At 45.7% G+C, this 11,833-nt stretch overlaps 1 long non-coding RNA gene across 1 annotated transcript; it reads left to right on the top strand.

Moving 5' to 3' along the window:
• Positions 1 to 1,193: 1,193 nt before the first annotated feature.
• On the top strand, positions 1,194 to 2,361 carry LOC139062767 (uncharacterized). Its single transcript, XR_011516314.1, has 2 exons — positions 1,194 to 1,391; positions 2,121 to 2,361. It is a non-coding gene; the product is annotated as an uncharacterized lncRNA (long non-coding RNA).
• The last annotated feature ends 9,472 nt before the right edge of the window (positions 2,362 to 11,833 follow it).

Genomic DNA, 11,833 nt, shown 5'->3' with positions numbered 1-11,833 from the left:
CACCGTCTCTCCTCCGGGGGAAGGTGGCCAAGCTGCAGAGGCTCCTCAGTAGAAGTGGGTCCGGAAGCTGGCATTGGTGAACGAGGAAGAGGTCCGGGCGCTCTGAATGGGCGAGTGGATGACCTGGGTCGAACCAGAACCCGCTGGTCGATGCGCAACGCCAGGTCGGCAACCTCATCCAGGGTCTGGGGCAGTTCTCTTCCCGCCATTTCGTCTCGGATGTAGGGCGCCAACCCCTCCAAGAAGACAGCTCGAAGGGCAGAGTCATCCCACTGTAGTTTGGGCGCGATGGTTCGAAACTCTGACGCATAGGCGCACACAGAGCGTTCACGCTGGCGGAGCTTTAAGAGACGTGCTTCAGCCCCCACTTCGCAGCAAGAGCTGAAGGTCAGAGCAGGATGAAGCTAGGAGGACCACATCATCCGCAAAAAGCAGAGACGAGATTCTCCTGCCACCAAACTCGACACACTCCACACCACGGCTGCGCCTAGAAATTCTGTCCATAAAGGTAATGAACAGAACCGGTGACAAAGGGCAGCCCTGGTGGAGACCAACCCTCACCGGGAACAGGTCCGACTTACTACCAGCTATGCGGACCAAACTCACGCTCCTCTGGTAAAGGGACTGAATAGCCCTTAACAGAAAGCCACCCACCCCATACTCCTGGAGCTTCCCCCACAGGGTACCTCTGGGGACACGGTCATAAGCCTTCTCTAAAACCACAAAACACGTGGAATGGTTGGGCAAACTCCCATGCCCCCTCCATCACCCTTGCAAGGGTATAGAGCATGTCCACAGTTCCACGGCCAGGACGAAAACCACATTGCTCCTCCTCAATCTGAGATTCAACTATCGATCGGACCCTTCTCTCCAGTATCTTGGAGTAGACCTTTCCAGGGAGGCTGAGGAGTGTGATCCCCCTATAGTTGGAACTAGAGCTGAAACAACTAATCAATTTAATCGATTATAATCGATTATTAAAATAGTTAACAACTTTTTTAGTCATCGATTAGTTGTTTAATAATCATATTTTACCGCATAAAGTCTATTTTTTACCACAATCTGACATCGGTTACAAGCTGTTAAATTTGCCGCCAGTGTGTGGCAATAATGAGCCACTGATCTACCAGTGGAGCCGTAGAAGAAGAAATGAGCCAATGGGTGCCCTCGGTTTTCATGACGTATCACGTTACTGACGCTCATCTTGCTGTGAGAGATGGCGGAACAAGAGGAAATACGGAAGAAAAATAGAAGCGACAAAACTGAAGAGAAACCCCGGACAAAAACCTCACGAGTATGGGAGCACATTTGAGACGAAAGCATGTGGGGGCTGATGCAGCAGAGGAAGAGCACCGCGGTCAAGTGAGCCGTCATTTGGAAGAGCCAGCCCGGTAAGTAACAGAAAATAAACAAGCTGGACTTAGTGTTTTAGCTGAGTTCGTTATAGTGGATGTTAAACATGTTTTTTTGCCGCGTCAGTCTGCGGTGTTCTACTTCTGATTGACTAGATGCAATCGTGAATCTCCTCCGTGTTGTGTATCATGCGCTTGCCAAATTTAGCACGTCTGTTTATAAGAATGTTCTCGTTAAGAGAAAAACGGCACAAACCCATAACTATGTTCCTCATTCAAAAAAGGACAACTCCGCGGAGAAAAATATACAGACAAGCTGTGTCCAGGTGAATATAACGCGGCATAGTTGTACACTTTCAATTTTTAAATACAGGAGAAATTCAGAAAAAGTCATTTTTTTACTATTAAAAGGCTGTTTTACTATCTAACGCTGTAAAACGCCTCACAACACATTTTTATCATGTTTCTTAAACAGTATTACACAAAATAAACATTTTTCACATTTCTCTGGCTAATTTAAACACTCCCGACTCAAAGTAAAAACCTCATGAGCTTCTTACTTAGAGCTTTTTAATAGTAAAAATGTTTTACTTTTTTTCTGAATATCTCCTGTTGTGGGCTATTTTGTAGAACGTAACCCTCAAAATAAATGATCACTGTATATTGTTAATTAATTCAAATAATATAATATTGATTTAGTGTTGTAGTGTGTGTGCTGCTTTATTTTATATGTGTACTTATTTCAGTCTATTTGTGTTTCTTATGCAGAAAAAAACAAGCAACGATGGACAACTACATGGGGAAGAAGACACTCACCCCCCAGCAATTCATACCACTTACAAACTCTATTCTAAACATGCTGGTAAAAGACATGAGGCCACTATCCATGGTGGAAGGAGCAGGCTTCCAGCTAATGCTAAAAATTATTCTGGACTGATATTTTGCACTGTTTAGCTCATTTTATACTGCTGACTGTGTTCATGTGCAATAAAATAGATTGCAGTCAACTGCACAATTCTCTTATGTTTTTTTGTTCTTAACTGAAATGCATCCATCACTTGTATAGGTTAAATAGCTAAACAATAACAAACCGATTAATCGATTAATCGAAAAAATAATCGACAGATTAATCGATTATGAAAATAATCGTTAGTTGCAGCCCTAGTTGGAACACACCCTAAGGTCACCCATCTGAAAGATGGGGACCACCACCCCGGTCTGCCACTCCACAGGAACTGCCCCAATGACCACGCAATGTCGCAGCGACGTGTCAACCATGACAGCCCTACAACATCTATAGCCTTGAGATACCCAGGACGAACTGCCGCCCGCTGTGTAGTTGTTTGACTACCTCAGCAACTTCTGCCCCTGAGATTGGACAGTCCATCCCCAGGTCTCCCGGCTCTGGTTCCTCCTCGGAATGCACATAGGTGGGGTTGAGGAGCTCCTCAACGTATTCCTTCCACCGTCTGACTATTGCCCCAGTTGACGTCAGCAGCTCCCCATCCCCACTGTAAACAGTGTGAGCGAGTTGCTGCCTTCCTCTCCTGAGGCGCCGGACAGTTTGCCAGAACCTCTTTGGAGCCGATCGATAGTCTTTCTCCATGGCCTCACCAAACTCCTCCCACGCCCGAGATTTTGCCTCGGCAAATGTCACTGCTGCACCCCGCTTGGCTATCCGGTACCTGTCTGCTGCCTCCGGAGACTCACAGACCAGCCACGCCCTGTAGGCCTCCTTCTTCAGCCTGACGGCTTCCCGAACCTCTGGTGTCCACCAGCAGGTACGGGGGTTGCCACCACGACTGGCACCAGCCACCTTACGACCACAGCTAGAAACAGCCGCCTCAACAATCGCAGAGTGTATGAAGGCCCACTCGGAGTCAATGTCCCCCACTGCTCTCGGGACGCGGTCAAAGCTCTGCCGGAGGTGGGAGTTGAAGACCGTCTTAACAGGTTCTTCTGCCAGGTGTTCCCAGCAGACCCTCACTATGCGTTTGGGTCTGCCAGGTCTACGCGGCATCTTCCCCTGCCATCTGATCCAACTCACCACCAGGTGGTGATCAATTGACAGCTCCGCTCCTCTCTTCGCTTGGGTGTCCAAAACATACGGCCGCATTGGTCTTAATTGATATTCTAATATTCTGAGATACTGAATTTGGGATTTTTATTAGCCGTTAGTTATAATAATCAACATTAAAGTAATACACTTTTGAAATGCATCAGTCTGTGTAATGAATGAATCTAATATGCAAGTTAAACTTTTTGAATGTAATTACTGAAATAAATCGACGTTGTGATGACATTCTAACGTTATGACCAGCACCTGTATATGGAGGAATTTATGTCTGTCTTCAGCTGCCTCTGTAATTATTCTAACCACTGTAAGGCATGTGGGAACAGATTAGAGTAAGCCCAAATACTGGAAACAACATTTTTAAACTTTAATGAACGAAAAACTCCAGGGCTGATAAATATTTAAGATTCACTAACACAAATAGTCACCACTGAGGAATATCTCACTCCATTTACAGTGAATTATTTAAAATGCTGTGCGTTATCCCCAGTTAAATATTCAAGTGAAAGATATCCCTATCCAACCAATTAGTCACCATCTCAACGCTCATCAAGGCCATTTAATTATGGAGGCTGGAATGAAAACAACAATACACAGCGGGCCAGCTAGAGTGATGCAGGTTGCAGCCCCCGTTGCCCTAACGAAGGCTGGTGGTGATGGGGGTGAAGGCAAGGTCAGTCAAGTTGAGGGCTCAGGGTTTTCAGCATACGTGCGGCATCCTGCTGAATCAGAGGCTCTCTGAGATAATCAGCACTATCAGAGCTCCAGGTTTTGCAGGGTTCAGAAGCAGGAGGGGGAATAAATCAATGCAAACTCACCACAAGCTGCAGAGACTAAACATGCTAATTACCTTGCACGCTTCACAAGGCCTGTATTAAACAGCCATACATGATTGTAAAACAGTAAACAAAGATCAGGGCTTTAGAAAAGGCTTCCAGTACTTTTTCAACTGATGAATAAAGTTAACTGGTTAGAATGTGATAAAACTTTGAGGATTATAGAGTGAACATAATTAATTAAATGACTTTAGAAAGCAGTTTAAACCTCCAACATGCTTTGAATCTGAAACTGAGTGAAACAACTTAATGAGCAGACCTGATGAATCATTAAACTGACCAATAGCAAATTTAATAGGACTGTAGCAACACATCAATGTTAATGAATCAATTCTAAAAAATCTGCAACGTCAAAGTCAGTAGTTGATGCACCACTCCCACTTGTTACGACCCCAGGGGTCCGTAAAAAGAGTAGGCAGTTGTAACGATCCAACAGGTTCCATTTTCACCTACATATTGACCAACATAATAACCTTTCATCTTCATACATAAATCCACTATCTATCTGGCCTCCAAATCCAGAAGGTTGTGCTGAGTGCTTGTTTACATACAAGCAGACAAAACATCCAGACAGACACTCTCACCCAAGGTCCTGCACTCTCTGCGTAAAAGCCAGACTGCTGATTCCTCACTATCAACTCGAAGCTCGTACATGACTTTACAACTCATAAGCTTAAATAATCATAAGTATTGAATAAACAAGATGTTTAAATCAAACGTTTGTATAATCTGTGCTTAAACCATGAAGGTTTTAAAATGAATAATGTTCTTACAATGATCCATTTCAGATCTTATGATCAGTATGTGTTTGATTTAACAAGTTAATCAATATTTACACTCATACACGTTACAATACAGGTCCTTCTAAAAAAATTTGCATATTGTGATGAAGTTCATTATTTTCTGTAATGTGCTGATAAACATTAGACTTTCATATATATTAGATTCATTAAACACAACTGAAGTAGTTCAAGCCTTTTATTGTTTCTAATATTGATGATTTTGGCATACAGCTCATGAAAACCCAAAATTCCTATCTCAAAAAATTAGCATATTTCGTCTGACCAATAAAAGAAAAGTGTTTTAATACAAAAAAGGTCAACCTTCAAATTATTATGTTCAGTGATGCACTCAATACTTGGTCGGGAATCCTTTTGCAGAAATGACTGCTTCAGTGCGGCGTGGCATGGAGGCAATCAGCCTGTGGCACTACTGAGATGTTATGGAGGCCCAGGATGCTTTGATTTCGGCCTTAAGCTCATCCAGAGTGTTGGGTCTTGTGTCTCTCAACTTTCTCTTCACGATATCCCACAGATTCTCTATGGGGTTCAGGTCAGGAGAGTTGGCAGGACAATTGAGCACAGTAATACTATGGTCAGTAAACCATTTACCAGTGGTTTCGGCACTGTGAGCAAGTGCCAGGTCATGCTCAAAAATGAAATCTTCATCTCCATAAAGCTTTTCAGCAGATGGAAGCATGAAGTGCTCCAAAATCTCCTGATAGCTAGCTGCATTGACCCTGCCCTTGATAAAACACAGTGGACCAACACCAGCAGCTGACATGGCACCCCAGACCATCACTGATTGTGGCTACTTGACATTGGACTTCAGGCATTTTGGCATTTCCCTCTGCCCAGTCATCCTCCAGACTCTGGCACCTTGATTTCTGAATGACGTGCAAAATTTGCTTTCATCCGAAAAAAGCACTTTGGACCACTGAGCAACAGTCCAGTGCTGCTTCTCTGTAGCCCAGCCTCCTATTTCCGGTCGGCAAGATGGCGCCTGTGCTTGGCTTAGCCACGGTCACCGGCCACTTTTTCAAACTTTTCTCCACTAACCTCCCCTTTTCCACCTTACTCCTGTCTGTGATCTTCTTCAGTAGTGTCCCTGCTACCATCTCCTATGATCGCCAGACTCTTTTGTCCTTCCGTTCGTTCATGATCGCCCAAGATGCACCGAGGATTTACCATTCTGTTTGTTTACCTGAGCGGCGTACCGGCCCGGAACCAATTGACGACCCAGAGCCGCGCACCTCTAGTGATGTTTGTCCGGTCCCGGGAAAACGTCGGAGGAAAAGAGGTAAACGAGCAGGAATCCAGGTGAGAATAAGACTTCTCTTAAAGCGTGGTTTATCTGGTAAACATCGGCGCGATCTTCTACTTTCATGCCCTTTGTTTGGTGACCTGAGCACCACTTCCGCATTCCGGTCAGGCCGCGTTGCGACGCGGTTCATCCGTCCAAGTTTTTTAAGGTTGGTTTATCCTCATTCCTCAGTGGTTTCTGTTATGTATGGACCAAGAGTTATGGTGTGTTATGCAAGTCCTCGCCAGTAGGGGGAGCACCACTCCCAGTTATGTGCGTGTGTGTGTTATTTCTGTGTTCTGCAATAAATAGAGTAAGAAGAAAAACTCATAACCAAGCTATCTTGTATGCAGTCTGACTCGGTATAAACTCTAATAGTGTATTGACACTACGGTGGAAATATAACATAAATTGGCGACGAGTTGTGACGTCCGAGAGACTAGGCCGTCTACTGAGCATGTAATTAATGACTGTGTGGCCGAGTTTGGACGGAAAACGGACGATCGCGTGGCGACTTAGCATCAGAGCTAGCAGCTAGCTGCTTTTTCTCCTACGAGTCAGAAGCGACAGTGTGGGCTGTGGAAAGAGGATACATCATGGCTGGAATGATTGGGCAGATGGACCCCTTTGATGATGCTGGTGAGCAATGGGCGACGTATATTGAACGTTTTGAGCATTACATACTTGCTAATGACATTCATCCGAAGAAACAAGTACCAGTGCTGCTGAGTGTGTTGGGTCCCAAGACATTTCAGATTTCCGATTGATAAGATTTCAGATTTATTGGCCAAGTAAAATTACATTTACAAGGAATTTGTCTTCGGTAGATGTTCGCTCTCTTAAACAGACAACAACCACAATAAATGAGAATAAAAATACTTAAAAACACATAAGAACATGTATACCCACACACACGTTCATTTACACACACACACATATATACATATATACATACCCACACACACACACACACACGCACGCAAGCACACACACACACACATACACACACACACACACACACACACACACACACACACACATATCCATACGCATACTGAATAAGTATTAAAAACTATAATAAAAGCATGGTAAAAGAATCTACAGATTCAGGAGAGAAATGGCTGAAGGAAAGAAACTGTTCTTGTGTCTGGTAGTTTTTGTGTACAGTGATCTATAGCATCTGCCAGATGGGAGGAGATGGAAGAGAGTGGATGCAGGATGTGTGGCATCTTGGACAAAATTCACTGCCTTTTTCCTGGTCCTGCTGATGTACAGTTCCTGGACAGAGGGCAGTTGGGCACCAATGATTTTTCCTGCTGTTTTAATAATACGCTGTAGTCTGCATTTGTCCATTTTTGTGGCTGACCCAAACCAGACAGTGATGGATGAGCAAAGTATGGATTCGACTGCAGCAGTGTAGAAGATGATCAGCAGCTCTTGTGGTAGGCCGTACTTCCTTAGTTGCCATAAGAAATACATCCTCTGCTGAGCCTTTTTGACGATGGAGTTGATGTTTGTTTCCCACTTCAGATCCCTGGAAATGATAGTTCCCAAGAACTTGAATGAGTCCACCATTGACACTGGGCTGTAGGATATTGTGAGGGGGGACAGCACTATGGTAAGCTTCCTAAAATCCACAACCATCTCCACAGTCTTAAGGGTGTTAAGTTCAAGATTGTGCTGACTACACCAGACCACCAGCCTCTCAACTTCTCGCTGATAAGCAGACTCATCACTATCCTGGGTGAGCCCAATGACAGTGGTGTCATCTGCAAATTTCAGGATTTTTTTTTCATATGGTCTTCTGCGTAATCTGGTGCCTCCAAGCAAGCCTGGGACAATGGAGTATGGCGATATTGTGGGTGTATTGCAAGCTCATTTTGCTCCCAAACTGCTGGTAATAGCTGAGAGGTTCCGGTTCCACAAGAGGAATCAGGGGGAGGAAGAAACGGTCACACAGTATGTGGGGGTGCTGAAAAGACTATCAGAACATTGCGAGTTTGGTGCGTATCTGGAAGATGCTCTACGGGACAGATTTGTGTGTGGATTAAAGTGTGAAACTGTGCAGAAGCGTCTTTTGACTGAAAACGATTTCACCTTTCGCAAAGCAGTTGATTATGCTGTGTCGGCAGAGACAGCAACACGTGAAGTGCAGCAGTTGAGTGGTTCCCTTAAAGAGAATGCGGTGCTGGCACAAAAAGGTGATAAATGCCGTCGCTGCGGGAAAATGAATCATACTGATGAGGACTGCTGGTACAAAGACCGTGACTGTCATCAGTGTGAAAGGAAGGGCCACACGAAACGCATGTGTAAAGGTAGAGCCAGAAGCAGCCAGGATTGGAACAGGAAAGAGAAAGAGGGAAAACCTGAGCTGAAAGGTAATGCAGTTAAAAACAGAGCAAAGGACAAAAAGAGGAGAATTCATCAGGTTGCTGCAGAGGAGAGTGAAAGTGAAGGAATCAGACTTGACACTGATGGTGAGTTGGAGCTGTATTCTTTATCTCGAAAAGAGAAATATGCATGTATCTCTCTAATGCCTGTAGTTAACGGGAAGAAAATGGAGATGGAGCTGGATACAGGGGCTGCAGTGTCTTTGATCCCATGGGAACAGTACAAAAGTAGGCTGAGTCAGTTGACGCTGCAACCCACAGACATTATGCTGAAAACATACACAGGGGAGCCGCTGGCACCAGAGGGGGTCATCAAAGTGCAAGTTGAACTGAATGAGCAGTGTGCTACACTACCCTTGTACGTGGTAAAAGTGGATGCTCCACCACTGTTTGGTAGGGAGTGGCTGAGAGTTATCAAACTGAACTGGAAAGATTTAAAGATGATTCATGCCAGAGAGCAGAGCGGAAATGACAATCTGGAGGCTGTGTTAAAGAAATACTCAGCCGTTTTCTCTAAGGAGCTGGGCACAATGAAAGGAATTAAAGCCAGATTGACTCTTAGGCCTGATAGCGTCCCCAAATTCTGTCCACCACGTAACGTGCCGCATGCTCTCCGCCCTCGGGTAGAGGTGGAACTGAAACGCCTGACTGAGCTTGGGGTGATCACACCAGTGGCGCATAGTGATTGGGCTATGCCCGTGGTCCCTGTCAACAAGAAGGATGGGTCAGTGAGACTCTGCGGCGTTTTCAAAGTCACTCTAATAGTGATGTGTCGGTCGCGAACGAACCGGCTCTAAGAGCCGGCTCTTTGAAGTGAACGACGGGAGCCGGCTCGTCATTGGGAGCTGTCCCCTCCCCTCCCCCCTCCCCTCTTTCTTTGGTGAAAGCTACAGGCGATTGGTCAACATGTGTAACTGCGTGTCCAGACTGTCCACACACAGAGCAGTAGGGGCGGGAAAGAGGGAGGATCAGACTCAGACACAGCAGAGCACATGCGGGCAGAGGGAGACGAGAGGAAATGAGGAGGAGGAAAAAGGCGAGAGAGAGGAGAGTGCGACGACGATGGTGAGAAAATGAGCCCCAGCAGTCGGAAAGTTGAGATTTCTTAAAGTGTTCAGTTATTAAATCCATAGAAATGATAAATATTTGCATTTTTTTACATTAGTAAATCATTTTACATATAGTTTTGCATTATTTTGGTTATAAATGTACTCTACGCAACAGAAAATCTGAGGAGCCACTTGGGAGCCGAACGAGCCGGCTCTTTTTGGTGAGCTGAGCCAAAAGAACCGGCTCTCTAAAAAGAGCCGGAATTCCCATCACTACACTCTAAATGCGCAGCTCTGTGTGGATAAGTACCCACTTCCACGCATTGAGGACCTGTTTGCTTCTTTAGCAGGAGGTCAGCATTTCAGTAAGCTAGACATAGCAAATGCCTATCTACAGATGGAGGTAGAAGAGGAGTCTAAGAAGCTGCTGACTATTTCGACACAAAAGGGGCTGTTCTGTTTCAATTGCTTGCCTTTTGAAGTGGCGTCGTCACCTGAATTGTTTCAGAAGGCTATGGATCAAGTGCTTCTCGGCCTACCATACACCCATTGTTATCTGGATGACATTCTCGTCAGTGGTCCAGATAAACAGACACACCTGAGAACCCTTAAGGCAGTTTTGGGCAGGCTGGAGGACTATGGCCTGCGTCTCAAACAGGAGAAGTGCCTGTTTTTCCAGGAATCAGTGGAATACTTGGGCCACATAATTGATGCGGCAGGGTTGCACAAATCACCAGAAAAGGTGTGGGCCGTTATGGAAGCTCCGGCGCCAGCAGATGTCAGCCAGTTTCATTCTTTTCTGGGAATGCTCAACTATTATGGACGTTTCATACCTGATTTAGCTACCGTCCTGAAGCCGCTGAATGAGCTACTCAGTAAAGAGAAGAAGTGGCAATGGACAACAGCCTGTGAGTCAGCTTTCCAGAAAGCTAAAGAACGTCTGGCTTCACCAGAAATACTCACCCACTACAATCCTGAACTGCCTCTCCGTTTGGCATGTGACGCTTCACCATATGGAGCTGGAGCCATGCTCTCATATGTCATGCCTGGTGGCCAGGAACGGCCAATTGCTTATGCTTAATGAACCCTCAGTAAAGCAGAGCGAAACTATGCTCAGATTGGGAGGGAGGCGTTGGCAATTGTTTTTGGAGTGCGCAAGTTTCACCAGTGTCTCCATGGTAACAAGTTCACCTTACTCACTGACCATCGCCCACTGACCTCCATTCTGAGTCCAGTAAAAGGTACACCATCAATGGCAGCCGCACGAATGCAGCGCTGGGCGCTCCTTCTGTCAGCACATAATTACACCTTGCAGTATCGGAAGGGGGCATATCACGCCAATGCGGATGGACTGTCACGTTTGCCTCTGCCCCTGGCACAGAAAAAGAAACAGGGAGCAGTTGAGGTTTTCTATGCATCTCAACTGGGCACCTTACCAGTCAGTGTTGCCGAGATCAGACGTGACACCTTGTCTGATGTCACATTGTCTCGTGTCATAGAAATGGTAACAACTGGACGTTTTCCAGCAGCAAAGGATGCAGATCAAGAGCTGTCACCTTATCTGATGCGCAGACATGAACTCACAATACAGCAGGGATGCCTCATGTGGGGCGTGAGGGTGATTGTGCCACCTAAGCTGCGCTCTAGTGTCCTGCAAGAGCTGAACACTGCACATCCAGGGATGGTGAGGATGAAGAGCTTAGCTCGCAGCTATGTTTGGTGGCCTGGGATTGATTCTCAGATTGAGCTTCAAGCTAAAGCCTGCCACTCTTGTCAGCATGTGCAAAAAGAGCCTGTGTTAGCACCCCTGCACCCGTGGTTGTGGCCTTCATGTCCATGGGAACGGATCCATGTGGATTTTGCAGGTCCATTTGAAGGTCACATGTACCTGGTGGTGGTAGATGCACATTCAAAGTGGCCCGAGGTGCATATTATGGATAGCACCACAACTGGTAAAACCATCCAAGTGCTGCGGGGTCTATTTAGTCGTCATGGCCTTCCCCACGTCCTGGAGAGTGATAACGGACCGCAGTTCTGTTCTGAGGAATTT

This window comes from Nothobranchius furzeri, chromosome 14 (genome assembly GCF_043380555.1).
Source record: "Nothobranchius furzeri strain GRZ-AD chromosome 14, NfurGRZ-RIMD1, whole genome shotgun sequence".
In the NCBI taxonomy this organism is placed as follows: Eukaryota; Metazoa; Chordata; class Actinopteri; order Cyprinodontiformes; family Nothobranchiidae; genus Nothobranchius; species Nothobranchius furzeri.
This window is presented reverse-complemented; position numbering and strand designations above follow the sequence as displayed.